This window comes from Rhineura floridana, chromosome 8 (genome assembly GCF_030035675.1).
Source record: "Rhineura floridana isolate rRhiFlo1 chromosome 8, rRhiFlo1.hap2, whole genome shotgun sequence".
NCBI classification, from domain to species: Eukaryota; Metazoa; Chordata; class Lepidosauria; order Squamata; family Rhineuridae; genus Rhineura; species Rhineura floridana.
Genome location: NC_084487.1, coordinates 30,970,503 through 30,997,965, shown reverse-complemented (window position 1 = coordinate 30,997,965; position 27,463 = coordinate 30,970,503). Strand labels below are relative to the sequence as shown.

General features: G+C 42.7%; 1 protein-coding gene across 1 annotated transcript in view; it reads left to right on the top strand.

The window, feature by feature from the left end:
- Positions 1 to 9,681: 9,681 nt before the first annotated feature.
- The window catches only part of PTN (pleiotrophin), a 154,020-nt gene continuing 136,238 nt past the window's right edge, over positions 9,682 to 27,463 (top strand). The window contains exon 1 of the mRNA XM_061582704.1: positions 9,682 to 10,061. The gene's annotated coding sequence lies outside the window, so the exon portion shown is untranslated. The remainder of the gene's footprint in view (positions 10,062 to 27,463) is intronic.

The following is a 27,463-nucleotide window of genomic DNA, read 5'->3' as shown; positions in this document are numbered from 1 at the left end:
CACTGCCCGGCTCCACAGCGGCTGAGGCTAAAGGCTATAAAGAATGAAAGAAAGAGCTGATATTTCTGGGCTGTCCGGAACATAGGAACAAGATTGAGGCAGGTTGACCTGCCAATAGGTTGTGTGTGCTATCTTGTTTGCTTTGAAGGAAGAGATCCAACTTTTGTCGGCATGGTGTGGTCCTCTTTCGTTTGGTCAATTTTTCAGACGGATCAAATAAGGGTTCCTGTTGGGATTTTAAATCAATACTTAATAGTAGAGTGGAAGGGCCATAGCTCAGTAGTAGAGGTTTTGCATGCAGAAGGACCCAGGTTCCATCCTTGGCATCTCCTGTGAGACTAGCAACTAGGCTGTCTGTCAGTGTGTAGACCAGGGGTAGGAATCCAGAGCTGGATGTGGCTCTCCAAGGCTCTTCATCTGGCTTTTGGGTCTCTCCCTCTGCCGCACCCCCTTTCAGCCCTGCTTTGCACTCTCCTTGAGTGTCCTCGGGCTGTCGCAGTGCCTCAGCCTAGCCTACATCACAGGGTTGATGTGAAGATAAAATGGAGAGGGGGAGAACCATGTACATCACTTTGAGCTCCTTGGAGGAAAGGTGGGATATAAATGCAATAAATAGCTAAATAAATGATGACATCTGCTCTAGCTTCTCAGTTCATCCTAACTGCTCAGCAAGAGGAATTTTATATTTATTTATTTCTAAAAGTAGTTATCCACTGCTCTCTCACAAAACACTCACAGAGCGGTGATCAGCAACATAAAATAAATTGAAAACAATACAAAACTTTCATTAAATAACTGGCTGCTAAAAACCACACATTTTAAACAGCTGCATGAGCCTATTAGCGTGCGCACACAAACACACACACACAATCTTAGAGTTGCCCATCAATTTTTACCCTGGGGAGGGGGGAAACTGCTGGTTAATTCTCTGGTCCAAGTATCTTCCGCCTCTTTCCTCCTTACCTCCCCTTGGTGTGTAAGTAAAGCTTGAAATCGGTAGGTTGCTCTGTAACAGAGAATCTGGGCCATTGCACCAGCCAGGTATAACGGAGTTTTAAAGGCACATTCTCAGGCCTTTCTCCTCCATGACTGCCACACTGTTGGGGTTCTGGATAAAGCAGTTTTCTCCAATTGCCATATTTAGAACTAAGAGGAAATATCAATTTCTTTCTTCTGACCATTAACCCTGGGAGGAGGTAGGGCAGGTGTGTGCCTCCCTTGTGAGATGAGGCTTAGTCATTCATCTGATTCATTGTGAGCGCCTTGCTCTGTAAACACCTGTTCTCTACATGTGCCAAAATTTGGTTGGGATTGCATAGTTTTATCAGGGACAGGAGGTAGGGCTGGTAAATGGCTAAACAGGTCCTTCCTCCCAACAGGGGCCTGGACCCAATTGTCTGTTCATCCAGCTCTGTGCTTCTTTGATTTCAAATGGAAATGAACTCTCAGCTGGATCACTCATCCCAGAATCACAGACACAACCAAACATGGGGTGGAGCTAAAAGTCTATTACATCAAGCCAACCACTACAATATAGGGCTATCCACATATCAACTTAGACCTTCCAGTGCTCTTAGTTCCACCAACATCAGAGCAGAACACAGAACAAATAGGTCCAGATGTATATATTAAGTAAATGAGCCAGGCCACACCTTTGAGAGCCAGAGAAGGCGTGGGGAGGGACCAGAATCATGAGCTAATTTGTGCCAGTGGAGGGACCCTTCCAGGCTTAAATATGGTGATGATCCAGAAGGCACTTTGACTGCAATCCTGTTCCCACTTAACCTGGGAGCAAGCCCCATTGAACTCAATGGAACTTACCTCCCTTCTTTTCTACATGTGTGTGTGTGGGGGGGGGGGGAGAGGGAGAGTAAAAAATGACATTTTGCTGTATGCTGTCAGTAGAGTTGGTGTACCATGGCAGTGATCTAGAAAACACATTCATCATGCATGTTCTTGATTAAAGTGGAAAGGACAATCTCCCATGTCCAAAATCCCTCATATCTAATTGATGATGCATGTTCTTTATAGAAGGGGGCAAACTCCCAGCAGCCCTCAGAACTTATTTATGGTTCATGTTCTTCATGAAAGGGAGGACAAACTCCCAGAAGCTCTTTGTCATCTGGCTAGAGACTGAGTCCTCCCCCTTACGTCTGTAGCCATACAACAGATAGCAGCTGATTATGCTATTTACCCCAGGTACCTGGTTGTGGATGGTGGTTTCTGATAAAGGGATATTCAAAATATGAAAAAAAACCCCTCATATTTATCCCCTTCTGAACTAGACCACCTCTGAAACACCAGGTTAAGATGGTAAATGTCTATATCTCATAAATCCATATCTGTCTCGAAACCAATGATGTTTATTCTTTGTTCCTATCACTCCTGTAAGTGGACACATATTCCATAATGTTACATTTGGAGCATATTAAAGAAAAGCACTTCATATTATATGAGAATAATTGCAAGCATGGCCAGTTCTGAGTGAAAACAAGCATCCCACAAGCAGAGCTTGGAAAAGTTACTTTTTTAAACTACAACTCCCATCAGCATGGCCACTGGATTGGGCTGATGGGAGTTGTAGTTCAAAAAGTAACTTTTCCAAGCTCTGCCCACAAGATAGAGTGATGGTCACCAACTTGGATGGCTTTAAAAGAGGATTAGACAAATTCCTGGAAGACAAGATGATCCATTTTCTAATAGCCAAGATGGCTATTGTGGTCTTCTCCAAAGAAGCCTGGGAACTTTAGTTTGTTAAAGGTGCTGAGAATTGTAGCTCTGTGAAGGATAAACCACACTTTCCAGGATGGTGGAAGCCACGCTTTTTACATGTGTTTTAAATGTGCTTTGGAATTCTGCCTCCGCTGTCAGAGGAACCATGTCTCTGAATACCAGTTGCTGGAATTTAAAAGTGGAAAGAAAACTATTGCACTCAGGTCCTGCTTGTGGGCTTCCCATAGACTTCTGATTGGCCACCAGGAGAACAGGATGCTGGACTAGATGGGCCTTTGGCCGGATCCAACAGGGATCCTTATATTCTCTTCCATAGGCATTTTTTGGTATCTGTTTCATTCATTGAAGGGCTGTCTCATTGGAGATATTTGGAAGAAAGTAACACATTTGAATTGAATAACTACTTTAGCATTTTTTGTCAGTCTTCAAAATAAATTCATCACATACCCCCTTCTTAGCTTCTTCCCTGCAATGAGCTGCCTCAAGGAAGCCCCAGACTTCATTGTCTATGAAGATTTCCCATCATCCCTTATCCTTTCCACATTCTGTTCCTCTTTTTCTTTCAGGCTAGTTTTTCAGCCTGTTTCAAAGTAGGGATTTGGCTTTTGTTATTTTTATCACATCTCTCTCCCCCCCCCCTTAAAAAAGTCTCTTCTCTATACACAATCCACTGGAAATTGAAGAGTTTGAAGCAAACACTGAGGTCTGGCAACGATCAAAACCTAAGCGGAGAAATGGTTTGCTTTCTGCAATCATCTGCAAACAAACTCTTTTTCTCAAAAAGGTTTGGCTTCGTTGGTTCATCTGCTTTTTTGCATATCTGAACCTCCTATCCCAGGGGTGTTTCCTCAATGCTTCTCTCTCTCCACAACCATACACCAGGGATAGCCATCATGGTGTGCACTGTAGGTGTTGTTGGACATCCCAGCCGAATTCTCATTTGGCTATACTGGCTGGGATTAGGGATGGGGGAGAATTTTTATTCAGTTCACATTTAATGGCAAACCTACCTAATTTGCGCTTTCCCAAATAGTATGGGAACTGAAACACAGCCAGTCTTTGAAATCCACAGTTCTCTAGGTTTTGCAATGCAGTTCTCCAGTCAAATGATGCACACAAAAATACTTATACTTGGGTAAAGCATGCATAGAAATGCATATGTTTGTGAAAATAATGTACAAAAATGCATTATATTAGAGGAAATTGCTTTGAAAAAATGTTGTATTGGCAAAAGTGAGAGCCATCATGGTGTAGTGGTTAAAATGTTTGATTAGGACCTGAGAGACCATGATTCAAATCCCTACTCAGCCATGAAGCTTGCTTGGTGACCTTGTTGTGAGGATAAAATGGAGAGGGAGGAGAACCACGTACTCCACCTTGAGCTCCTAGGAGGAAAGGTGGGATCTAAATGTAATAAATACATAATACAAAAATGTGTATATTAGGAGAAACTTGCACCAAAAATGCTGATGAATTTTCATGAGGACTTTTTCTTTTTAAAAAAACTAATATGGAAATGTGGAAAACTGAACTTATAATTGGAAAAATGAGGAACCGTGAGAAATCAAAATGGTCAGATTTGCCCATCCCTAGTTGGGACTGATGTGAGTTGGAGTCCCATGGCATCTGGAAGGGAACTGCATTGGCTTGTCCTGCCATGCATCATCTGTGTGCAACCTACATTGATGATCCCCCTGATCGTTCAAATAGAAGACCAGGAGTAGGATGAGGGAATTGCACTGAACAGTGTGGGAGTTGCACCCCTATGTTATGCACACACAGCTGTTGCCTTTGGTGGAAGGAAGGCACAGTCTTCAACACCTCTCCCTCTTGTAATTCTCATGCTTAGATAGCATTAATGGTATCTGACAGGCCAGAATATGCATCCTACATGAGATGAAAGCAAAGGAAGGAACCAAAGTGTTGGAAGAAGGGAGGAGACTTTCTCACTTAGCAAGAGTCGAGATGAAGGCAATTTACCCTAAGTTTGTTCAACACCTTTTACTGTCTCAAGTGGAAGATGTCAGATGATTCAGTATGAAACATTGCCAGGTAGCAGACTGCCCTTTTGGCTCATTTCAGTTGGAAATCTGCAACTGTGGGCTGAGCAAATGGTAAATGCTTACACAGCCTTGCCAAAACCATCTAAGCGTAAGAGTTTAAAACTAGCTCAATATGTCACTTTGGACTGGGATTCAGTGCACTTTGAAGGGTTTGAAAGCTCTTCTGCCCAGCAAGCTAACTTCTGCTGGTTTAGTGGTTGTTTGAGACACAAGACAAGACCTGCCCACCTTTATGTTATGGCCACCCACATTTGAAACCCCTAATTACAAATATGGCTTGTGGTGGGGAGAAGCTGACTTTGCAAAGTTAGTTCTTGCTTTTGCTGTGTGCTAATTTAGAAAGCCATGGAAAGATCAGGTATATGTGTGTGTGCACACACGCATGCACGCACACTTGTCCTTCCAGGCAAGCAAGAGGTATTCGCATAGTTCAAGGACCCATTCTACCTTTGAAGAGGGTGCAGAGCAGGGCCGATGAGCAGGGGGAGGGGATGGACTGAGCTGCATCCAGAGGGCCAGTTGAAGAGGCCTGGAGAGCCATATTTGGCTCCTGGCTCTGAGGTGCCCCACCCTGCATTAGAAAATGTTTCTGGAAATGTGGAGATGGCACTGGTGAGTCAGATTTGGCTGGGACAAGATTCATGGATTCACAGCAGTCCTGTATCCAGACTTTTTGTAGTGAGGGGACCTGGGAACATAATGAATCTGTACAGAGCTGGAGTTTCCCTAGCCAGGCTCCCTTCTGCAGGGCAGGAGGCACCTACATGGTAGGGAAGGGGCACCAGACTTTCTTTCCTTGTCCACAGAGCTTGGAAAAGTTACTTTTTTGAACTACAACTCCGATCAGCCCAATCCAGTGGCTATGCTGGCTGGAGCTGATGGGAGTTTAGTTCAAAAAAGTAACTTTTCCAAGCTCTGCGCCCTCCATCCTTCTGTGGCAGCAGGCTTTCCCGCTGAGGCTACAGGCGTGAGACTCATCCAAGGACTGCTGGGAAATGTAGCTGACATCTGTCAGTACTGCTGGGAAAACTACCCTTCCTAGCTCTCCTGGCACCTGGCTCACTCCACAGCCACTTATCAGATTCCAGGGAGACCTTTTTCTCTTCTATTTCCACTAGAGTAGCAAAAGTCAGGTAAGTGGATGGGAGGGAGAGGCTTGGAAGTTCACTGGGGAGGGATTTAGCCCTGTTATGCTCCTGATGATGTAGCGAGGAATGCAACAGTGTTCAGTTTGTTCCAGAATTGGGATATGCAATCTATATTTTATGGGGGGTTGGGGGGATAGTTTGGTTCTCTGAGCCTTGTTGAGGTAGTTTACCCCATCATTAGTTTCTTAAGCACAATATGGCTGCCAGTGTATTGTTGATATGGATGGGGGAGAAATTCAATTCAGTTTAAATTTAAAGGCAAACCTGCCTAATTTGCACAATGAGAGAATGAGAGAATTGAAACACAGCCATCCTCTCCAGGAGGGACTTAATACTGGGAACGATCTATCGTCCCCCTGATCAAAATGCTCAGGGAGACCTTGAGATGAGATATGAAATTGAGGAAGCATCCAAACTAGGAAATGTGGTAGTAATGGGTGACTTCAACTACCCGGACATAGACTGGCTGCATATGTGTTCCAGTCATGACAAAGAAGCAAAGTTTCTAGATATTCTAAATGACTATTCCCTAGATCAGTTGGTCATGGAAGCGACCAGAGGGATGGCAACCCTGGACTTAATCCTCAGTGGGGACCGGGACCTGGTGCGAGATGTAAGTGTTGTTGAACCGATTGGGAGCAGTGACCACAGTGCTATTAAATTAAACATACATGTAACTGGCCAATTGCCAAGAAAATCCAACACGGTCACATTTGACTTCAAAAGAGGAAACTTCACAAAAATGAGGGGATTGGTAAAAAGAAAGCTGAAAAACAAAGTCCAGAGGGTCACATCACTCGAAAATGCTTGGAAGTTGTTTAAAAACACTATATTAGAAGCTCAACTGGAGTGCATACCGCAGATCAGAAAAGGTACCGCCAGGGCCAAGAAGATGCCAGCATGGTTAACGAGCAAAGTCAAGGAAGCTCTTAGAGGCAAAAAGTCTTCCTTCAGAAAATGGAAGTCTTGTCCGAATGAAGAAAATAAAAAAGAACACAAACTCTGGCAAAAGAAATGCAAGAAGACAATAAGGGATGCTAAAAAAGAATTTGAGGAGCACATTGCTAAGAACTTAAAAACCAACAACAAAAAATTCTATAAATACATTCAAAGCAGGAGACCATCTAGGGAGACAATTGGACCCTTGGATGATAAGGGAGTCAAAGGTGTACTAAAGAACGATAAGGAGATTGCAGAGAAGCTAAATGAATTCTTTGCATCTGTCTTCACAGTGGAAGATATAGGGCAGATCCCTGAACCTGAACTAACATTTGCAGGAAGGGATTCTGAGGAACTAAGACAAATAGTGGTAACGAGAGAGGAAGTTCTAAGCTTAATGGACAATATAAAAACTGACAAATCACCGGGCCCGGATGGCATCCACCCGAGAGTTCTCAAAGAACTCAAAGGTGAAATTGCTGATCTGCTAACTAAAATATGTAACTTGTCCCTCGGGTCCTCCTCCGTGCCTGAGGACTGGAAAGTGGCAAATGTAACGCCAATCTTCAAAAAGGGATCCAGAGGGGATCCCGGAAATTACAGGCCAGTTAGCTTAACTTCTGTCCCTGGAAAACTGGTAGAAAGTATGATTAAAGCTAGATTAACTAAGCACATAGAAGAACAAGCCTTGCTGAAGCAGAGCCAGCATGGCTTCTGCAAGGGAAAGTCCTGTCTCAGTAACCTATTAGAATTCTTTGAGAGTGTCAACAAGCATATAGATAGAGGTGATCCAGTGGACATAGTGTACTTAGACTTTCAAAAAGCGTTTGACAAGGTACCTCACCAAAGGCTTCTGAGGAAGCTTAGCAGTCATGGAATAAGAGGAGAGGTCCTCTTGTGGATAAGGAATTGGTTAAGAAGCAGAAAGCAGAGAGTAGGAATCAACGGACAGTTCTCCCAATGGAGGGCTGTAGAAAGTGGAGTCCCTCAAGGATCGGTATTGGGACCTGTACTTTTCAACTTGTTCATTAATGACCTAGAATTAGGAGTGAGCAGTGAAGTGGCCAAGTTTGCTGACGACACTAAATTGTTCAGGGTTGTTAAAACAAAAAGGGATTGCGAAGAGCTCCAAAAAGACCTCTCCAAACTGAGTGAATGGGCAGAAAAATGGCAAATGCAATTCAATATAAACAGGTGTAAAATTATGCATATTGGAGCAAAAAATCTTAATTTCACATATACGCTCATGGGGTCTGAACTGGTGGTGACAGACCAGGAGAGAGACCTCGGGGTTGTAGTGGACAGTACGATGAAAATGTCAACCCAGTGTGCGGCAGCTGTGAAAAAGGCAAATTCCATGCTAGCAATAATTAGGAAAGGTATTGAAAATAAAACAGCCGCTATCATAATGCCGTTGTATAAATCTGTGGTGCGGCCGCATTTGGAATACTGTGTACAGTTCTGGTCGCCTCATCTCAAAAAGGATATTATAGAGTTGGAAAAGGTTCAGAAGAGGGCAACCAGAATGATCAAGGGGATGGAGCGACTCCCTTACGAGGAAAGATTACAGCATTTGGGCCTTTTTAGTTTAGAGAAAAGGCGGGTCAGAGGAGAGATGATAGAAGTGTATAAAATTATGCATGGCATTGAGAAAGTGGATAGAGAAAAGTTCTTCTCCCTCTCTCATAATACTAGAACTTGTGGACATTCAAAGAAGCTGAATGTTGGAAGATTCAGGACAGACAAAAGGAAGTACTTCTTTACTCAGCGCATAGTTAAACTATGGAATTTGCTCCCACAAGATGCAGTAATGGCCACCAGCTTGGATGGCTTTAAAAGAAGATTAGATAAATTCATGGAGGACAGGGCTATCAATGGCTACAAGCCAAGATGGCTGTGCTCTGCACCCTAGTCAGAGGCAGCATGCTTCTGAAAACCAGTTGCCGGAAGCCTCAGGAGGGGAGAGTGTTCTTGCACTCGGGTCCTGCTTGCTGGCTTCCCCCAGGCACCTGGTTGGCCACTGTGAGAACAGGATGCTGGACTAGATGGGCCACTGGCCTGATCCAGCAGGCTCTTCTTATGTTCTTATGTTCTTATGTTCAAAATTTGCACTTCTCTGAATTTTTCGGTGCAGTCTTCCAGCCAAATTAGCCAAATAATATATACAACAATGCATATGCTAGGGTAAAGGATGCATCAAATGCATATATTAGTGAGAAGAACATACAACAATGCTTTCTATGAGGGAAAATTGCTTACAAAAGGATAAATTTGTGCTAAAAAGCTGGTAAGTTTGCATGAGGACTTCTTTTTTTAAAAAAATGGCAAACTGATGTGAAAATGTAGAGAGCTCACCTTACATTTAGAAAAATGAGGAAGTGGGAGGAAAACAAAACTGGCAGATTTGCTTGTCCCAAATTGTTGGCACCAGGTCCCTGGTTACAGATGTAGGTATGCCTGTGAATGACGTTGCTGCGTTCACCTGCTTGAGCAATGGTCAGTTTAGATAAGCCTTAGTGAAATGTATCTGAGCCAGCTGTTGTGAAACAGTGATGAGTTCCCCTTATGCCTCGAGAAAAAAGGTTTCGTTGAGGAAAAGCTTACAAACAGATTGGAGGGTTGCTGCATCCAAAGTTTTTGAGGCACTGAACAGTGTCCTCTTCCTTTCCCTTCACACTGACTGAAGCCCCTTGGAAAAGATGCCATTCCTAATGGAGAGTTCCTCTCCCATTTCCCGCTCCCCCTGCCTCCCTGCCTTTCCATCAGTCTTGGTGGGAGAGACTGCCCCTTGAGTGACCTGCTTTTAATAAGCTTCCCAGTCAGATCACATGAGGGAACCGTGCTCTGCTCTCCCTCCTCCTCTTTTCTTTCGCTCGCTGGCTTTTTCAGTCCCTCACAGTCTGCTCTCGCTCTCTCTACAGTCAAAGCAAAGATCAGGTTCCCTGCCTTGAATAGGAAAAAAGCTGAAAGAGGCAGAGGGTAAACTGAGAAGAAGAAAAGGAGGAGCGCAAGCACACTGGAAAGGAGCAAGGGAGAAAGGAGTCAATAATTTCCAGGGGGGCAAAACAGATAAGTGGAAAAGTGCTGCATTTGCAAAGCGAAGGTGCAGAGAAAACTCAGAACTCTTCACTGAGGATTGAAGATCGCTGAACAGAGGCGGGAGATTTTGCAACTCAAAGTAAGTATAAGTGAGTTTGGCTTGTCCAAGGTTGGTGTTTGATAACCTGTTTTTTTGTTTCTGCACTGCAAATGGCCGAGGGGGGGTAGGGAGAGATGCTGAGGAGTAACTGACATCCTGGGATGGTGTCTTAACTTCAAATGTGTCTATGGGTTGGTAAAGATTGATGGAGAGAAGGATCCTGGAGTGACTTCAGGGTGTATGTTTTTGTATGGAAGAAGGATGCTGCTCCTTCTGTGTAATGATAGCGGAGCTCGGTATTCCCCCTCCCAATAGAGGTTTACATTTTCAAAGTAGTGAGTACCAAATAATGCAAGCACCAATTATCAATTGAGGGGGTCCTTCAGATCAATGGGTAACATGATGGTGCACCTACCAGGAGAGTCAGAGTGAAGTATGAGGGGCAAATGTGTGGAGACTTTTCCCTCTTGTATCTTTTGCACTATCAGGTTGCAAGAGAAGTTTTGGAAGTGGAACGTGAAGGCCCAGTTTTCCCCCTCAGATCCCCCTTGTTTGAGCACCGGTGATGTATTGAGATGGGGTGAAGAACTGAGTGATGTGTGAAGGAGAACCTCTTTCTCCTCAGCTCTTCCAGTGAAGAGAGTGTGCTCTGGTGCCGAGCCATAAGCAGAGGGGTGGAGCTTTCCATATATACTCTCATTAGTACCAGCCAGTGTTGGTCACTTTTCCTACCGCTCCATTGGATGCAATGACATTTACAGGCTGACAGGGAGAAGCCTGCAGATTTCTGGGTGCCAAGAGAGGTTTGCTAGCAGAAAGAGCTCCAAAACCCACATTGTTCTGCTTCTCCAACTTTTCTTTGAAGAATCTAATTTAGCTGGAATTATACAATTTCAACTTTCTTTAACTGTGTGGAAGAGACCAGAAATTTAGCATAAAAGGTGTTTTGCTTTTCTTACCACATTTGCATGCCAAGCTTCTTTGAAAGAACTCAGGGCAGTATATATGTGTGCGAGTATATGTATCTATGACTGCTACTTGTTTGCTTGTTTTGAATGTATCACCTATCTTTTCTTCCCCCGTGGAAATCAAGGTGGTACCCATGGGGGTCCAGACAGTGTCCCGTCCAGACACTGACCAGACCCAGGCCTGCTTAGCTTCAGCATGGTTGATGTCTCACTATCATGTACCTTCAGACCATTCTCTGGGAATTAGATTGCTCAGTTGCAATAAAAAGAGCCGGGTTTCATCTTTAATGTCAATAAAGCAGCAGGAGGCTGAGCATCTGCGACGCTTCTAATATTGTTCAATGGGAGGTATGGGGATGGGATGAGCAGAAGGGAGTGACAGCAGCCGCACACTCTTCCGCAGCCTCATCCACATCAAATGTAAAGTTGGGTTCTCTGGATTCCATCCTGACAGCCCTACATGCATGGGACTATTTCATTTTATTTTCACAACTGCCTTGTGAGGAGAGTTGGGCTGAGAGTTGATGTCATAACCCAAGGCCACATAGCTGTATGCTGAGTGAGGATTTGAACCCAGGACTCTGGAGTCTAAGCTGAACTCTCTATGCCAAGGATGGGGAGCCTGTGGCCCTCCAGAGGTTGTTGGACTTCAACACCCATCAGGCCCAGCCTGCATGGCCAATGGTCAAGGATGATGGGAATTGGAGTCCAACAACCTCTGGAGGGCTGTTCCCCATTCCTGTTCTATGCAGTACACAGAGAACAAAAGAACTTAAGAGGAGACCTACATATCCATCTAGTTCAGCACTCTCTTCTCACAATGACAGACCAGATGCCCACGGGAAGCCTGCTTGCAAGCAGAACCTGCATGTAACAGAATATTATTTTACTGCCATGGAGTACAATGGGGTTAATAATGAATCATGAAGTCAATGGATTTTAAGTAGGCCTCATAGCCATTTTGTCATGATGAAGTCAACTCAAATTGATTTTCCCCCATGGTTGTGCGATTATTTTAATATGTCTCCAAATTACGCTTAACCACATATCTGAGGAACTGTAAGCATTTCCACACCAAGCAAAAACAGGCAAATGACCAGTTAACTCTGTGGTCCTCATGTTAATTAAAGTGAATTGGTCCTCTTGAGAGATCAAATATCTGAAGATTGAATAATGAATGAGGATGCAATGAGAGTCCAAGCTGTGGCAGAAGTAGATCCAGCTGCTCTAGACATCCCATCCTGTCCTTGCTAAACCACAAACTTGGGATCCATTTCAAAACACTATCTGGGGGACATACCTGCCCTCCACCTTAGGCTGCAAAACCTTTTCTTAGAATTAAAGTGCTAAATCCAGTTTTTCTAAAAAATAATAATAGTGAGGAATAATAATGAGAAATAATAATTATGACCTATCACTGGTGATTCCAATCTTCGCAAGAAGTCCATGCAACAGGCTTGCATTAAAATCTGGTCTGGTGCTTTTAAATTGTATTCAATGGATTGTGAAAACTAGAGTTTAACGACAGATTAAAGATGGGGCATCTGGACCTTCTCCATCTCTTTTCTAGCTATGCCAGCTTTTGCCAAGCTGGTATCCTTCAGATGTTTTGGACTACAACTTCTAACCACCCCAGCCAGCCCAGATGGGAGTTTTAGTCAAAACTATTTGGAGGGCACCAGCTTGGTCAAGGCTGATCTATATGCAGAGATGGCCCCTTCACAGTGACACTGGCCATATCTGCACCTTACTTTTGAGGCAGTATTATATCACTTTAACAGTCATGGCTTCAGTCAAAGAATCCTGGGAACTGTAGTTTGTTAAGATTGCTGAAAATTGTTAGGAGACTCCACTATTCCCTTCACAGAGTTCCCTGGGAAAGGGGGCTGACTGTTAAACCACTCTAGGAATTGTAGCTCTCTGAAGGGAACTGGGGTCTCCTCACAACACTCAGCACCTTTAACAAGCTACAGTTCCCAGGATTCTTTGAGGGGAACCATGTCTATTAAAGTGGTATGACAGTGCTTTAAATGTAAGGTGTGGATGTGGCCGCTAAAAGCAGTCCATTGCAGGTTTGGTCACTGCAAGTGTAAGTGTGTGGAGGGTGTTTGAGTGAACCATACTTTTGTCACAGTCAACATGAGATATGTCATGACATCATTGATGCAAGTGTCAGTCAGCGATATGGAGTCACAAAATGATGAATGTAGTGGATTTTGTGTAATGCTTCTGCTTTAGTTAAATATTACTGGGACATATGGGAAGGACACTTGGATTGTTGTTGGACATTTGTTTAACACAAGGATAGCTAATATGATGCCGGACTAGAATTCCCATCAGCCTCAGCCAGCATAAAGCAACAGTGAGGGATGATGGGAGCTGTAGTCCAACAACATCTGGAGGGCATCATATTGGCTGCTTCTGATTTAAGGTGATAGTTTCACCCGTAGTAATAAAAATGTGTGAGCTGAGGCATTAGTTAGGTCATTTGGCAGTGCAACCATCACTCTGCTATGTGCTTCAGCACCTTGCACAGCTCCTTGAAATTTCAGGCTAAAATGTGGAGCAGATTCCATTGCCCCACTGATATAGAGACACCAACCACCGCTGCTGGCAGGGGTGGAAGGAAATGCCCTTTCCTCCCACTTTCATATATGGCTGACTCCTCCAGCTGCTTTCTTTTCCTGCCAGACACATGAGAAGTGAAGAAGAGGCAGCGACCCGCCCCCCCCAAGGGATTACTACTGAAGGCGAACAGGATAATGGAACAAATTCCATGATCTCACCTCAGTGTGGGTTTGATGAAACAGCAGAGAGAGCTCCACTTAACTATTTGGTAATAACATCACTTTGAAATTATGGTGGATCAATATGGATAAATATTAAAAAGCTTTGAGGAAGTGGAGGAAATGGAGAGGAAAGTATTGAGTTTCTGTCTGGACTTTTCTATGGACAGAGAGAATGCACTCAAGGAAGACAAAAGACATAGCCCAGAAACACTTGTGGAGTCAGAGAGCATCCTCACCACAGTCGCAACTGATTAGGGCCAAACGCTGCCCTCTGATAAGAAGGTTAATGCTGAGACTTCTTGGCATACATACCATAGAGTCCTCCTCTCCAATGAGAATTATAGTCATTAAATTGCTAAGAGATGATTGTTCATTTGTTTTGCATTTGTTCTGTTGCAGTTTCACTTACATTGTAAGATCAATTGTGTGAAGACAGCCAAGAGTGATGAACCTTGCACCCATAGAAAACATCTTCTAAAATAATTAGATCTGTCTGAATCAGTGTTGACTATCGTATTCCTCAACAAATATTATTCCAAAGCCACTAAGGTGTATCCATACTGTGTTAAGTAGTATACGAGATCAAGAGCCTTCCCTTTTTGGACTTGTTAACATAAGCCATTAGTACAGGAAAGTTGCATAGTATTTTATGCAAGACATTATAAACCTTTCTAGACATTATAAGCAAATATGGATGCTTAGGGGATTCATTCTTTGTGAATTCTGATATAAACTAACCTGATCTGCACCTCCTGGGCTAATATGTAGATTGGACCTTAATTGTCCACCATATTTCACACTTCCTGAATGTTCCATTATAGTTACTTTAAAAAAAAAGATATAACATATATATTATAAAGTATTTTGAGACAAAATGCAACTAGAATTTTGCATTGCAAGTTAATGCAAAAACAGAACAGGGTGAACAAATGCGTATGCAACACAGATGATTTGTTCATCCTGGCAGACAAATGCTATCAGCCAAATATGGAAGCTGTCTCACAAGTGATTTGATTGTATTTTCCAAAGCTTCTCTGTGTTTATGAAGATTGTTGGACATATTAGAGTTTGTCTACTGAAACTGCAAACTCCAGCTATTTATGTGATGTCTCTGTGTAACTATCATTGCTTAGGATCCATTGAACACATAGAATACATTGAACACATAGCTGGGTAGGGGTGGGGGTGGGATTGCAGTGACTGGTCTGGACCCTGACCTAATCTGCAGTGCTCCCAGTCACAAGAAGGATCTGTGCAGACATCTGCACATAGTTGATCTGCCACTATGATTCTGCTCTCCACTCCATTTTCAGTGTATGTACCAGGGCCATAGCTCAGTACATACACTGACCATCATGAGGAATGGTCGTAACTCAGGGGTAGACCATCGGCTTTGTATGCAGAAGGTTCTGGGTTCAATCCCCAGCATCTCCAGGTAAGGCTAAGGGAGACTCCTACCTAAAACCCTGGAGATCTGCTGCCAGTGACTATAGGCAATACTGAGCTAGATGGCCAAAGGTCTGACTCGGTATAAGGCAGCTTCCTAGGTCTCCTGAAAGGGTTATAGAGTTAGAAGGGTGATGGTGGGCAAGGTAGTCTACCCTCAATCTTCATAAAAGATGGCTGTTCAATTCCCCCCCCCAAAAAGGAAAGAAGGCTGTCATTTTCGTATCCTTAAAGAAAAAGAATGTGGTGTACTCCTCGTAAGACTGTCCCATTTCAGATTGTAGGCTGGTATTATATATATGTCTGCAGCATCAGAATTGTCCACCAATGGACTTGTCAAGGAGACACATACTAATCCAGTCTTTGCCCCAATGTGCTACTTTTCTGTGGAAAGATACATAGTAGTGAATCATTCAAACTGTGGTCACTCCCTTCATTTTAAAGTGGTACAGCCCAAGCAGGACTGTATTAAATCATTCATCTGGATAGCCAGATGCAGTATTGTTTCATTGATCAACTACTCTTCTACTTCAAAAATATGTCTTTTTAAACATCTTAATCTGCTTTACTGCTTAACCTAAAGGAGAGAGAGAAGCACACTTTTTTGGTCTGATCAAGTTATTTATTGCCTATTTTACCTAAAGGCAGGTGATTTATTTTCTGTAGGAGAATCTAGCTTCAGGTAATGGACCTGTTGTTAGCACCAAAATAAGTTCCATGGATGGGATTCATTTTAAGACTGTCTTTTATATTCAAGAAAAGCATATAGCAAGCAGTATGTGATCTAGTATAAAACCAGGTCACTTTAACTAACATGCTCATGCACATAATTCCTAATGGGATTTGAGTGCCTTGCTTGTGCTTGACCCAGATCTTGTATGTAATTGCCTTGGATTTTATCTTCCTTGCCTAAAGAAAACATAGAGAACCCAAGCAGCCCTCATGGTCATTCAGCTTTCTGGTATTCTCTCAGCCACCCTGCAGCCCAGCCACCTTACTTTTATGTGGCTGATTTTCCACGGTACTCTCAAAGAGGGATGGAAGGATCTGTCAGTTTTGCTTCTCTCAGCTTCTCATTTTTCCAATTTTGAATTCAGTTCTCCACATTTCTGCAGCAATGTGTGGGTTTTTTAAAAAAAATCCTCATGACAATTCTTCAGCATTTTGGTGCAAATTTCTCCTAATAAACACATTTTTGTAGGCAGTTTTGACAAATGTACACATTTTTGCCAGCCATTGCCCCTAACATAGTGCATTTTTGTTTTCACTGATATATGCATTTTATGCACACTTTCCCCTCATATGCACATTTTTGATTAAAGTTCTTTGGTTAAAGAACTCCACTGCATAATTTGGATATGTGCAAATTTGGAAGAATGGCAGTTTCAGTTCTCATATTGTTTTGGAAAGTGTGAATTTGATAGATTTGGCTTTAAATGCAAACTGAATTGAATTTCTCCCCCATCCCTACTCTCAAGCTTCTTGGTTGATCTCCCTTTTTGACTGCATGCTATCGCTGGGCATTGACATTTTACTTATTTATTTCATAAATGAGTATGTTACCCTTCAATAATTTTTTCTGGGGCAGTTCTCCAACAAACAATAACATCATAAATGCTCAGTAAAATAGCCACAATCAATAAAAACACAATAAAAAGTAGCAGCATCAAAACAATTTAATCAGGTGTTTAAAATCTCAAATATCCGTAGATATTACTATTTATTTATTTATGTGTTTTCACAGCATTTAGATGCTGCTGGAAGATAATAAAACCTCTAAGCAGTTTGCTTTTGGATATACAGTATATTAATATACTTCAGCGGATGGCATCAGATAAATAGTTTATGATAGAACAAGGTCCTTTCAGCTCCAGCCAGGATGGTCAATGATCATGGATGCTGGGAGTTGTAATCCAACAGCATCTGGAGGGCCCAGGTTCCCTATCCATGGTTAATGGCACAAGGAAACTCCACACATTTGGTCCAGTGAATGCAATTTTTTATATGCAACTTTTGAGGGGAGCAAAATGGCTTTTTTTGGCAGCTTGCTTAAGGAGTTTGACCTCATTTTGTATTTCACAGCAGGAAAAATACAAATAGATTCCAAATATATACTGCACAGGTATATCTACAGTGGATGGGGGTGTAATAAAACTCATTTTAGGGGATGTGTTATGAGTAGTGACTTTTGAAAGTGGTATCTCTCTCAGCTGGAGGTGTGACACCCCATTGAGCCTAATGGGCAAGGTGGACACAAATATCTCAGGCAGCTTCGGTTCTGCTATATCATGACAGTGAAAGCTTTGTCCAAGCCAGGGCACAGGGAAAAGGCTTGCCTCTTAATGCCTCTGACTGTACCTCTCAACTGCCATGTCCTTTCAGTCACATTTATCTCACTCCTCTTGGTATGCGATTGAGATTTCTTGTTACTTTTTATTATTTATTTATTTATTGCATTTGTATACCGCCCCACAGCCGAAGCTCTCTGGGTGGTTTACAACAATTAAAAACATTAAAAACAAATATACAAATTTAAAAACACATTTTAAAAAGCAATTTAAAACACATTTTTAAAAAGCAATTTAAAAACACATGCTAAAATGCCTGGGAGAAGAGGAAATAATAATAATAATAATAATATAATTATATAATAATTATAATAATTAAACATTTTGTCTATATATTATATACTCAGGCCATTGTGTGGTGGATGCACATCAATATGTGTAGTTACATCCAATGACTGTAGTTTATACTGTGCCATGCGATTGGCTGCACATAGAATGCATAGTTGACATTTCTAAGTGTGCTGCAGGCTGGTGTAATTGCAGTTGTGATCATAGTGTAATCATAGCTGTGACAGTGTTGGGTTATTCTTTCAAAGGCAAGAAATAAAGCCAGTCTCTGGAATTATATATGGCATTGGTTATGCTCACAGAGTGATTGTTGCCATTAATTGTGGGATTTGACTCAATCTTATGAATTTTGCAACGGCTTTTCCTTCTTGTTGCAACTGGCAACTGTAGAATGCTACTATGAAATGAATCAATACATAAATATTTAGCTACTTCTTGGGCGCTTTTGTCATTGCTGTTCTGTAGGTTATTCTGTCATGTTGTTCCTCTTTAAAACTGCAGGGTGTCTTTGCAGGGAATGTGGTGGCAGTGGGTGGTGGTCATAACACAAGAGCTATTTGTGCTCAGTCCCCCTCCCCATGCTTCTAAGTGTCAACAGAAGGTACTTATAACTCATTCCACAAGTGCATTAACACCCCCAAAACCTCAAAGCCAAGTCCACATAGCATCTGGGGAAGGGGCGTAGCTCGATGGGTAGAGCATCTGCTTTGCATGTAGAAGGTTCTGTTCAATCCCCTGCATGCATCTCCAGGTAGAGCTGGGAGAGACTCTTGCCTGAAATCCTGGAGACCTGTGCTAGTCAATGTCAACAATACTGAACCAGATGGAGCAATGGTCTTTGGTATAAGACAGAGTCCTATGTTCCAATATATCTTAACTTGCTCTATCCTCAGTGCTGCTGCATTAAATCAGAAAGTGTGTGAGAAGGTGTAAAACAAATACCTTTTAAAAATATGTAATTTTTCAAGTTTAAAACACTCTTGCCATGTAGACTCTAGGCTCACAGTCCCAACCATCGGAGGCATGGATGGGTGCAAAGTAGGGATGGACAAATCTGTCAATTTCACTTTCTCTGTTTCTCATTTTTCCAAACTGAAGTTGGTTGTCCTGGACAAAACTGTTGGACCAGTGGTCTGACTCAATATAAGACAGCTTCTTAAGTTCCTATGAAATTTGCCAGCTTCGCTACATGTAACTATGTGGATGCATGTTGCATCTCAGGGAATCGGTCCCTTAGAACAGTGTTTGTACACTGCAGTCTGAGATTTGGTGCAATGTTTGCAAACTTGGTAACATGATTTCTTTTTTGCAGATTGGCATCTAGGAAATGTTGACAAATGCAAACCGTGTGTGTGGGGGTATGTACCTATACCACAGTGGCTATTTAGTGTCAGGCAGACTGTAAAAACTCTCTCTCTTGGGGTTATTCATTTGTTTACAGTAAAGAGGGATTTTGGCAGAAAGCAGGTCAATAGTTTTTCAAATTGATTCTGAGAACATTTTGGTCTTCTATTAAGCTGACATGAGGCCTATCATCAGTAACAACAGAATATGCCCATCACTGATCTCTCAGTATCTTTATCTTGATGATTACCTAGTAGGTAAAAGCTGGCAATCTGTAAGGAATTGGTTAACTGCCTACAATTTTCCTAGCTTGGAGTCACCTTCATCCAGACTGTTCTGTCAGCACTTTTTTTTTTTTAACATAGTGTCAGGTTCAAAGTGTTTTTCAGGTTTCTGTAAATTTCAACAGCCTTTTTACTACCATACCCTTGATGTCATCAAGAACTATACCCTTGATGTCTATAATGTAAGGATTGCTCAGGGTATTGAAGTGTTTATATGGACTTACTAGTAAGTAACAAAAGTTTCTACTTCTGGCCGTGGACCTTCGCCTAATCAGGTGCCATATTCACGAACTCTAAAGTGTCCTTTCATAACTTCTTTTATGAGTTTTGCAGTCGGTATCATGGACATTGCAACCTGATCCCTGTTAACTTTCTGTTGTCAGGAGAGATGGATTAAAAAGCCAAGCTGCTTACCCATCCTTGTGCTAGGAATCCTTGCTGTTCCTGAGGGAAGGCCTCTGAGATGTCTTGATTGTCTCCCAGTGGCCTGGGTCACCTGACTGAGTTGTTTGGATTGCTGTGTTCCCGGAGGTCACAATGGTGTTTTTGTTTTGTGTGAGAGTCCTTTGCACTTCCACTAACAGCTTGCCTGGGTGCAGCTGAGCCTACAGTGAGGACCAAGGCTGGGTTGAAAACAAATCCAACTAGCAGTTTTCTTCCCAATCCAAATCAGTGTAAATTTTAGCCAGCATTCATGGATTTTCTTCATCGCTGTTCCTTCCACCTGCATCAGCATTTCCCTCTTTGAAGCATCATTTCCTTCCAGATGAAAAGGAAGATGATTGAAAAGAGGATTTGTGTACAAAAGAAAAGAAAAACGAAAAACAGACACATAAAAAGTCACCAGGGAAATCCCTCACCAGAGTTCAACATATAAACCAGGAGTAGCCAATGTGGAGCCCTCTAGATATTGTTCGACTACAACTCCCATTAACACTAACAGTTGGTCATTCTGGCGGGGGCTGATGGGAATTGGAGTCCGGCAACATTTGGAGGGCACCGTATTGGCTGCCCTTGATGTAAGCATACTTACTTTTCTAGTAGAATTATACCTCAGCTGTCTAGGCAGTATGCTTCAGAATACCAGCTGCTGGAAACTGCAGGAGGGGAGAGTGCTGTTGCACTCGAGTCCTTCCTACAGGCCACCATGAGAACAGCCGAGATGGGCCACTATCGTGATCCAGCAGAGCTCTCTTCTTATGTTCTTAACTAATGAATCTGCCACTGTTTCATATTGTCTTAGCTTCTTGGCATGATATACATAGGGAAGCCCCTCCCCTGTTGCGTTGTGTTAAGTTTCCTTAAAAAATACAGCCCTCTCATCACTGTTAGCTTCCAGCCAAGTTATAGAGTGCCTAGACATGTAGAAAGATCACCATCACCACTCCTAGCCCAAAAGCCATTTGGGCGACTTGAGCGTTCCTATGGAATGCTTGAGGCCGGTGGGCGGAACTTGGAGGAACTCCTTGAGCATTCAGCAGAAACACTCAAAAAGCCCAAATGGCCGGGGATCATCTGTCCCCTTATGGAAGGAGAGGGATAATAGCTCATTTATATTTTCTTACATTCATACCCTGCCTTTCTCCCATCATGGAACCCAAGACAGCATACATATGGTTCCCAGAGAGTTACCCATCCAGATACTGACTGGACCTAGACCTGCTTAGCTTCAGTACTGTGGTGGCCTCATGTGCTTTCAGACCCTTGATACCACAGATGAGAGCCTATGTGGGGCCTTTCCTGTGTGGTAGTGAGCCTTACCTGCTTCCTCTGTTGCCCGCACACACACCTGAAGTCTTTCAGCATGAAAAACTAAGATTACGTAGCTTCAATAATCAGTGCCTGGATTTAAGAACATCCCTTAAGGATCAGGCCAAAGACCCATCTAGTCCAGCATCCAGTTCTCATAGTGGTCAACCAGATGAACTTGACAGCAGGGCATAAGTGCAATAGTGCTCTCCCTACAACCTGGAATGAACAACTGGGGATGAACTGATATTGCCTGCCTAGATCATCTGGGGAAATTTTACCTGTGGCACTGTACCTTAGGGATAGGAGCTGTTGGCCAGTGTCGGTTCAAAAGCATTCTGTCAACCTAACAGGCTGGTATCAATTTGAGTTCATTCTTTGTCCACTAGACGTTGCTTTTTTCCTTCACAAAAAATATGGATGTTAATTGTCATGTTAAGAAATTGTCATTCTTGATATTAATATTTTAGAGGTGGATTTTCTATTTTTAAAAAATCTGTTTTTGAAAATAGCCACGGAAAATCGCCCCATATGAATCTGATAGGAAATAAGTAAATTAATGGAAAATTCGGTACCAAATCTGAATTGGGCAGAACTGGGTGGAATTCTAGCCCATCCCTGCTGCACCCTACAGAATATTGCAGTGTGGTAACCCCAAAACAGGCACCTCCTGCCATTGCCCCTGCGGTGCCCTTCCCTCTGTCATACATGAAGCATCATCCATCAATTGCTTCAGATGTCTAATAAAGTAATATCTTTTGGACTGGGCTTTCTTTCCCTGACCAATGAGATTAGACCCTGTTATTACTGAATTCCTGTTGCTTTTGTTTTTAATCAGTTTTTATAATACTACTTTACCGGGTTTTTATGTTTGCATCTCTGTTTTTATAGGAAGTTGTATTGGTTTTACGTTTTCTTTTTTGAAGACCACTTAAAAAGAATTTAAGTGGTTTAGAGTAAATAAATAAATAATGTGGGGAGTCTCAGGTCACATGAGAGGAAGGCCACACTGTGTCCCATGCCAGTCTTTTCAAGTTCCTAGGATAGGCAACACTGATATGAAAAACAGTCAGAGCATAGATCCACATGAGCCAGAGTGTAGATCTACATGAGCTCAGATGTCCAATGCTACTGACTGGCACATTCTGGAAGATGCCCTTAATCCCATTAATTTCAGTGGGGGAGATGTAAGCTCATACTTAATTCTCTCACTGAAATACATGAGTCTTAACAGTGCTTAACATTAGCTGGAGCATATCCTATCATTATAATTAAATTATAGGCATATACTGCCTACCACACCTATCAGAAAGGACAAGTTAATTAATTAATTAATTAATTTAAAATATTTCTATCCCGCCCTTCTACCCTACAATAGGGCACTCAGGGTGGCTTACAAAAATAAAATCAAACACGTACATAATAAAATTGTAAACAGTAAAATCACAAAAACATTAAAGTAAATTAAAATACATAAAATACAATTAAAATACATAAAATGCAATATATATACACACACATAAGTCATAGTCGACTTGAAGGCACATAACAACAACAAATATACATATATATAGGGGTGGTACTAAAGGGACTACAAAGGTAAAATTTAACATAGAAGGCATAAAATCAGTGTCAGGCTGTACCTTCAGTCCCTCCCAAAGGCTCTCCGGAACAAGGTCATATTCAGAAGTCTCCGGAAAACCAACAGGGAGGGAGCAGAGTGGACTTCTTGGGGTAGGGTATTCCAAAGCTTGGGGGCCACGTGCCTGTCAGTCTAACATCTTTTATTCCAGGCAAGCAGAGGAGACCAGAGGCAGATGATCTTAAATTTCGGGCAGGTACATATGTGGGCATAAGCAGTCCCTTAGGTATATTGGTCCAAGGCCGTTTAGAGCTTTAAAGGTCAGAACCAGCACTGTGAATTGGGCCCGGAAACAAATTGGGAGCCAGTAGAGTCGATAAAGCACAGGGGTGATATTTATGTCAAGGAGATCCAGATCACTGTGAGACATATTCATTCTTGTCATAGCGGTAGCCAGAAGTGGCCATAGACTTGTAGCATTTAAACCACAGAGATGCATTTTAAAATGAGTTACCAATTCACTGTGATGGCTTTCTTAATTATTTCCAAAATCCTCTAGGCCCTGTTTATCCAGCTGTTTTTCGGGAGGGTCACTTTGAGGAAAGCCAGCTTTTCTTTTCTTGGGCAAAGTTTGGATTGCCTGAACACCTTGACTCTTGAGGCTGTTAGTGTGAGGAGGGCTGAGGCTGGTGTCTGCCAGGAACACCACAGACTTTTGAGAGTTGGTCTGCTCCCATGATACTGCCATGAAGCTGGTTAATTCCTGTAACTCGGTAGCTCTTTCCACTCACAGAAACAGAAAATAACTCTGCTATGGGTATTTACAGAACGAACATGACAGGTGCTATTAAGCAATATTGATCAATCTCAAGGACAGTATTGTTAATTCAGGAGCCATCAAGATATAACAATAGAGTTAGATATATATTTTTAAAATGGCTATTTTAGTTGACTTTGAACTCTGGCCTGCCACTTCAGGTGATCTGTGTTAGTGCCTGCTTTTTTGGGGGGGGGCACTTATCCTCAATTGCCCATTTGCTCATTGGGTCTACTCCAGTTGTAGGGAACCTGAAGCCTAGGGGCAGATCTCTCTATCTGACCTTTGGGAGCCCCTCCAGGCAACACCCCTTAGCAGCCTTGCTCTGCACCCTCCTTGAGTGCTTTTGCTTGATGCATCCTTCAACTGGGATAATGCCTCCTGCTTGGAGAAGGGTGCATGTGTGTGCAGAAATGTCTGACTTGTGTAAGGCTGGAATGCATCCTACTGTACAAAGGTATGAGTTATATCCATTGTTTTACCAACGCTTCTATCTGGCCCTATCCACGTTTGCCTCTGGCCTAGGGATGTTGGAGAGGAGAATTCTGAAGAAAATGGAAACGGGAGCAGAAATTGCCAATGTTCACTTACGCATCCCAGGTAGGGTTGCCAAGTTCTTGGCCTGAGATTGATACTGTATCTTTAGGAGAAGAGAAAGTCAGCCAAGTGCAGGTGTTCTTGCAACTCTGTAATGGGAAAAACCACAAGGTGGCCCCTCCAAAACTTTTAAAGATACAGAAGACCTCTTGGTTGCCAGGTTTGGCAGGGAGAATTCCACCTTGTTGTTTTTCCCATTACAGGGTTGCAAGAACACCTGCACTTCGCTGACCTTCTCTTCTCCTAAAGATACAGGATCAGTCTCAGGCCATGGACCTGGCAACCCTAATCCCAGGCCTAAAATGGAACTCAAGCCAGTGAATATGATCGGTATTAATGTAGTTGTGGCATTGAGTCCCCAAATGATATAGGCTATATGGTCCCAGCTATGGTCTGGAGACATACGAAGCCAGCACCTTGCTGAAGCTGAGCAGGTCTGGGTCTGGTTAGTGCTTGTATGGGAGACTGTCTGGGAACCACAGGTATGACGTGTTTCTATGATGAAAGGCAGAGTATAAATGTAAGAAATAATTGCTTTCCCCCCCATTTGCATTATGCTTTCTTTACATTAAAAGGAATTGGGTGGAATAATGTAATGTAATGTAATTTATAGAATTTTGCTATAGTGGAGACAATGGCAGACGGTGAAATGCAGCAGAACGGAAACAATGCTGCATGTGACAAATATAGGGAGGAACAGAAAATGATGCATTCTTACTTTCCTGCTCTGGCCACATTCATCACTGGCATTTGGTCCCCATCAGCTTGCCTATAAGGGAATGCAGCCCACCCTGCCTTTGTTGCCAGCTGCTGTGCTCCTCTGTCTCCTCATTGCTGCCACTGCTTGCTTGGTCAGAAAGAGCCAGTGAAGAAGCAGGCAGTGGCAGCTACTCTTCCTCTTCCTCACCACCACTGTTCTTTGCTTGCTCATCCCTGGGCCAGAGGGAGAGGTCGGTGAATAAGAAAGTAGCAATGGTGAGGAGGAAGAGCTCTTGTGATTGGAAGCCCCGCTGGAGTGTCACGCCCTAATATGTGCCTGATCATGCCGACCCTCAACATCAGTCCTGCAGTTGGTACGCAGGTGGTTGGTCCATTTTTGCACAGTCCTTAATTATTTTAATAAATTTAATAGTTTTGAATTGTCCGTGCATTGCTGTTGTGAGCGTATGGTTGAAATTAGGGCCTTGCCAAGTGACAAGTTCAACATGCGTTACAGCTGGATGTTCAGCTAAATGATCAATTACTGCATCCTCTGGACAAATTAGTTCATTCTGATCGGTGATGAAGTTAATTATTACACACACACACACACACACACACATGCGTGTGCACACAAGCTGGCCAGATGACAAGCAAAACACTTGGCCATTCAGCTAGTTGCAATGCTGCATTATTTACAGAGCATCTAAAAGTTTCTAGGTGCTGTATTATACAGCCACTCTCGTGACTATAGTCAGCATGGATTTTTCACATTCTGCAACGTTAAATTGAAAATACCCTCCATGCCATTCTGATGCTTCCCATAAGCTCATTTCAAAACAAAACCTTACAAAACTTATAGTCCTGGACTCAAAAATGCTTGCTTAACAACCCTCAGTTCAATACAGAGTTCAAAGTGTAAAAAGAGAGAGAAAAACCAGACCCCTTTTGGACTTTTTTCTGTCAGAGTTCTCATAATCTGTTTAATTAAAAATCAGCCATGTTCACAGAGTACCTGTAATCCTATAACTGACCTTGCACCATTCTCCCCCTTCATCTTCTGCAGTTTAAAAGTTAAAAAAATGCCTGGCTGATTTTTAATTAATTTAAGAAATTTTGGCTTCAACTCAATTATAATGTCAGGCATGCTCAGTAAGAACCAACTGTCAGTGTTCTAAAAGCCAGACTCCCAGCTGCTGGGCTTGCCTAATCAGGGGGCCACACCCACACCAGACTTTGATTTCACTGAGAGAGTCATGGCTTCCCTCAGAGAATCCTGGGAAGTATAGTTTGTGAAGGGTACTAAGAGGAGACTCCTATTCCCCAGACAGAGCTCCAGTGGCCACAGTGGTTTAACAGTCAGCCACTCTGATTGCAGCTCTGTGAGGGGAACAGGGCATATCCTAGCAACTCTCAGCACCTTTCACTAACTACACTTTCCTGGATTCTTTGGGAGAAGCCATGACTGCCTAAAGTGAAATAACAGTCTGGTGTGGATGTGGTCAGGGACAGCTTTGGTTTATATTTGGGTGGGAGGCTACATGTGCCTGCTGTAGAATAAAAAGGTGGGGGAAACCCTGAAAAAGAATAATACTGTTCACAATGTTTTCCTTTTGGAAAGGAAAGGGGCTTCCTCTCTGCCCAGTGCCCACACACCCAATCTCCTCTCCTCCCGTCCCCTTCCTGTCCTCCTCCTACCCCCTCCCCTACCCCAGGTCAGTTTCACCTGTCCTAAGCATGATTGCACAAGAGTAAATGTCACTGAACTCAAAAAGCATGCAAATGATCAAACCTGCCCTCCCCTCCTCCTCCTTCCTATCCCCTCCCTCTTGCCCCTTCCCTCTTCCTTCCTTCACCCCTCCCTTCCCCTCCCCCATTCCCTTCCAATCCCCTCCTTCCCTTCCTCCTCCTCCTTCCCCCCCTTCTTTTTCAAAGCTACACAGGAAGTGGATTGGACTGTGAAAGACCAACCCAAATTGTGTTTGCATTCTTACACATTTGTAGGACAGTACAATATCTCAGAGAGGAGGTCAGGTCTCCTGCTCCTCAGGTGCATTCACTAGAGCTTCCCAATTTCCCTCTTTTTAAAGTTTGATAGAAATATCTGTTGGCTATAGGTACATTCTGAAACCTCAAGGTTTTTTGCCTATTAGTGAATAAACATTAGCAAACAACAGAGGCCCTGCCTGCAGGCTTAAAACCTGATAAACATAGTACACAAAGAGAAAGGAGGGAAGAGGGAAACAATCAAAATCAGGCAGTGACGTTTACAGTTGTAATATGCACTGACTTTTTCTGTTTATTTTGGGTATACAAATCAGCTCTCCACACAGTCATTCTCCACACATAGTTCTTTTTTTAAAAAGAAAAAAAAAACCCTTCCAACTTTTCTGTGCTAAGAAATGATCACTATACTTACTTTTGGAATGACTAACCAGTCATCTTTAACTTGGTCCTACTTCTAAACTCATTTATTTCTTACAGTTTTATTGCATCTTCTTTCCATCATCGATCCCCAGGTGGACTTCCA